At 46.9% G+C, this 4,802-nt stretch overlaps 1 non-coding gene across 1 annotated transcript; it reads left to right on the forward strand.

The window, feature by feature from the left end:
- The first annotated feature begins 276 nt into the window (after positions 1–276).
- On the forward strand, positions 277–378 carry LOC136311356 (U6 spliceosomal RNA). Its single transcript, XR_010726756.1, has one exon. It is a non-coding gene; the product is annotated as a U6 spliceosomal RNA (small nuclear RNA).
- Positions 379–4,802: the final 4,424 nt, after the last annotated feature.

A 4,802-nucleotide genomic window follows, 5' to 3' on the forward strand; every position in this document is an offset into this window, starting at 1 on the left:
ACAGTCCAAACCATGACAGAATATGAAACATTACAGTCTATAAAATGTGCCCCATAGAACTTGTGAAACATAAATCAGACTTCTATTTGTTCAAGTGACAGAGTAATCATGGGGTTTATTTTATGACAGGAACCCTGGTGTGTGTGGTATTAAGGTTGGACCTTTCCGAGGGGGAGATGGGAATCATGGGTACGCCATGAACCACTCCCGTCTGACACTGTGATGCTATTCAGAGCAGAAGGAAGAGCATCGCAGACATTCTGCAGAAAGAAGGGCTTGCTTCAGCAGCATACACGCTAACACTGGAACAATACAGAGCAGACCGGCCCGGGCCCTGCTCAGGAGGACACACAGACTCATGAAGCGTTCATATTTTTCAAAGGAAGAAAGGAAAATACAATAATATCATGGCAGTTACTGTGGTAAGATGAACTGAAACGTGCCTCTGCTCTTAGGGAAGAAACAGAGGTTACACAGGGACTGTGACCGTGGGAGGATGGCACTGTCCGTCCCGGAGAGTGAAGGCAGGAGTTGTTCAATGGAGAGGAAGGGTCCTTGGAATGAGAGCAGAAAGGAGATCAAGATGAATGTTCCCCAAGAAGTAGGGCTGAGGAAATGCTAATCAGAAATGCAAATTCCTTGCAAGAGACTAGTCTTTGAAAAAAAATTCAATTTTGATATGATAAAGTATTTCATCTTGGGCATTTCAAGAAGGAATCAGATGCCATCATCACTAAGGAAGAGACCAGAGTGTGGGTCCCAGCCAGAGAAAGCCAGACTGTCCATTAGGACCAGCCTTATGTCCTCAAAGGCCTCGAAGGAACACATTTTAAAGTCATCTCCAGATGAGGTCAGACAAGTGAGTGAGCTTCACACAGGACTGAGACATGCTTTCAACATGAAGCCTTAGACATGTGGCCCTCTACCAAACCCAAGGTCCAGCATGAACTAACTCTTCAGAATAGATTAGTTATAGGACATTTCTGTGTTAGAAGTATTCATTTGGAAAATATCAATTTTAAACTATGATCATTTTTGCAACCCCACTTATCTTTCCTTCATTTTTATAAAAACAGTGCCTCTCAAATAATGAGAATGGCCTCAGTATTCTCAGTCTCTGAGAAGCTCCAGTCAAAGCACTCACATACATCCCCCATCCTGCCAGTAACCATCCACCCACCCACCTCAACCCACAGGACCAGATGTCACCACTCCCTGATTTGGAGCCAGTGAAAGCTTAGGGCAGCCCTGGTTGGTTGGGTGAATGGATAGAGTGTCGATCTGGCACGTGGCTGTCCCAGGTTCAATCCCTGGTCAGGGCACACATGAGAAGCAACCATCTGCTTCTCCACCCCTCCCTCTCCCCTTTCTCTCCCTCTTCCCTTCCTGTAGCCAGTGGCTCGGTTGGTCTGAGCATCCCCCGAGACGAGGTTGCCAGGTGGATCCCAGTCAGGGTGCATGCGGGAGTCTGTCTCTCTGTCTCTCCTCCTTCTCACTTAAAAAAATAAAAGAGTTTAGGGCAAGAAAACCTCTTTAACGTGGCAAAGGTGATGACACAAGAGACATGCAGTGGGAAAGAGGGATGTGTTCTGAGGAAGGAGGAAGCCGTCGGATGGTGGAGCTCTTACAAAGGGGGCGGTGCGAGAAACAGGAAGAGGACTCTGGAGGCAAAATGAAGAAAATAAGGACAGATTCGTGGAGGACACCCTTTGAAGGTCTCAATCCTAAGGTTTCGTCCTCTTCTTTATCTCAAGAATGGTTCAACGTGATGAACTGTCCAAAGCATCTCTCCAAGGCCTTACTACTCGGGGCACGTAAGATGAGTCACCTAAACACCCTCCACGTTCAAATCTTCCATTCCAATGTCCTCAACATGCAGGGTTTTCTAATGTCTCTGGTGATATGGCTAACCCACAGCCAAGTTAGAACGCTCTTCACTCCTGGCTCTGTGCTTTTCTCAAATACCAGAGACCGTGAATCCCATCTCATATGTCGGCTATTTGATTGGTCATGAGTACCTGAAGGATAGTGTTAAGAAAGATGTCTGCTGGCCCTGGCCGGTTGGCTCAGTGGTAGAACATCGGCCTGGTGTGCAGGAATCCCGGGTTCGATTCCTGGACAGGGCACACAGGAGAAGCGCCCATCTGCTTCTCCACCCCTCCCCCTCTCCTTCCTCTCTGTCGCTCTCTTCCCCTCCCGCAGCCGAGGCTCCATTGGAGCAAGGTTGGCCTGGGCGCTGGGGATGGCTCCATGGCCTCTGCCTCAGGCACTAGGATGGCTCTGGTCATAACAGAGCAACGCCTCAGATGGGCAGAGCATCGCCCCCTGGTGGGCATGCCGGGTGGATCCTGGTCGGGCGCGTGCGGGAGTCTGTCTGACTGCCTCCCCGTTTCCAACTTCAGAAAAATACAAAAAAAAAAAAAAAAGAATTAAAAAAAAAAAGTAAAGAAAGATGCTGAGGCCTGACCCGTGGTGGCACGTGAATAAAGCGTCAACCTAGACCGCTGAGGTCACCAGTTTGAAACCCCAGGCTTGACATACAAGAAATAATTACTACGAGTTGATGCTTCCTACTCCTCCACACTTCTCTCTCCTCTCTCTCAAAAAATCAATAAAGAAAAAATTTTTAAAAGACATTAAAAATGTTATTAAAAAAACGATGTTGAGATTGTGCCTAAGCTTAGTGGAGAAGAGCATATAACTGATTCGTGTCTCCCATGGGAAGGAGGGGTCGAGGTAGGGAGCAGGGACCGCTGCCCCTGCACTGACACACACTTCCTTACCCTGGCCTGGACTTAATCTTATTTTAAGACAAATCTCTAACTAGGCTTCACACTGTCTAGACCACACAATTCCCTTGGGGAGTATAAAGAGTATAACTTTTAAATAATAGAGTCAAGAAAATCTATGTACAATTAGAATAGCAGGATCATAAAAGAAAAACATTCGCTTAAGTAGGAGGTGTTCCTCTGGAGACGTGGAACTCATGCCTCATTAGGACGCGTGCCTTCCCCAACCTGGAAGCAGGGACTCCCTTCACACAGAGAAGACAGGATGGGGTCAGTAACCTCAAGCTAGTTCCCAATCAACACCTGGGATGGGCTGTAGGGAGAGCAAGGACACATTTGTCAGCAGCAGTCAGTGGTTTTCATCTTCAGAAATCCATTATTAAAAAAAAAATTTTTTTTTTTGTATTTTTCTGAAGCTGGAAACGGGGAGAGACAGTCAGACAGACTCCCGCATGCGCCCGACCGGGATCCACCCGGCACACCCACCAGGGGGCGACGCTCTGCCCACCAGGGGGCGATGCTCTGCCCCTCCGGGGCGTTGCTCTGTTGCGACCAGAGCCACTCTAGCACCTGGGGCAGAGGCCAAGGAGCCATCCCCAGCGCCCGGGCCATCTTTGCTCCAATGGAGCCTCGGCTACGGGAGGGGAAGAGAGAGACAGAGAGGAAGGAGAGGGGGAGGGGTGGAGAAGCAGATGGGCGCTTCTCCTGCGTGCCCTGGCCGGGAATTGAACCCGGGACTTCTGCACGCCAGGCCGACGCTCTACCACTGAGCCAATCGGCCAGGGCTAAAATTTTTTTTTGAAAAAAAGAAATCCATTATTGACCAACAGCCATTAAAAAGCATTATTATGACAATAACATAATAAGCACAGACTATGCTTGTAAAAAGTACAAACATAAACAATGACTGTCCTATGATTAAATTTGTGTGCACATGGGCAAAAGCTTGAACAAATAAATGAATTAATACAAGCAGCTTGATTTGTTGTAGTGGTCGCAGCAAGGGGTGGGGTTTTTTTCACTTGCTTCCTGTCAGTGTTGTTCATACAACAATAATTTGTAAAAAAAAAAAAAAGCCATTATGGTGCCTTGGCGACAATTGGAAAACCAATTATAAATTCTGCGTCTCTCAGATGAGACTGAACCAATGGCGCAGAGCCACAGTGAGGGGAAGAAGAGCCTCCACACTCACATTTTTTATCTTTTTTTTTTTTTTTTTTTTGCCTGAATAAAAAGGAAGGCTTGATTTAAAGAGAAAAGCCACTTTTATCTGGGTATCATTTATCTCCGTTTCACTCTCGCTCCGGTGCCCTCGGAGCCGCATCTGTGCACTCCTGCTGGGCGGTGTGTGAGACACTGACCTACTGCCACAATGCCCCACATGCCGCCATCCGTCACTGCCCTGGCTCAGACTGGGCCTCTCCACAGCTCTTCTGCTTCCGCCACTCTGATCCCCGAAGGACTCAGACGATACCAACGGCCCCATCACCAGTGCCTGAGCAAAGCTGGCTCGATGGCTGACCCGTGGAGTCCTGCATGTCCTGAGGTGATGGGCCAGGGCTCAGAGCCAGTGAGTGGGCTTTGTGGTTGTCTCCAGCCCTCTCCCAATGTGGAGCAGTTTGAGGGAGCAACCTGACTGACTGGTCTAAGTCAGTCAGGATGCTCCTATCTCTTACCAGTGAATGGGGCACCACTAGTGGTGGGATTCAAATAATTTAACAATTGGTTCTCTTCCATAATGACCAGTTTAAGTATAAAAAAAATGATATATCCAAAGGCAGTTTATTATTTCACACATTTAATACTTAGATAAAAACAATAAAAGAGGTACACAAAACTAGATGTTATAAAAAAGAGTTTTAGAATATTAATGAAAAAATATTAAATAATACCTGACAAAAAACAATAAAACTGTTATTTAAGATATCTCCATATTGCTTCTTGATTGGAGTCCTCACTTGTAATTTTTTTTTTTACCTATGGACGGAATGAATATGACTACGGGCGCTTAGA

Source organism: Saccopteryx bilineata, chromosome 7, assembly GCF_036850765.1.
Source record: "Saccopteryx bilineata isolate mSacBil1 chromosome 7, mSacBil1_pri_phased_curated, whole genome shotgun sequence".
Classification (NCBI taxonomy): domain Eukaryota; kingdom Metazoa; phylum Chordata; class Mammalia; order Chiroptera; family Emballonuridae; genus Saccopteryx; species Saccopteryx bilineata.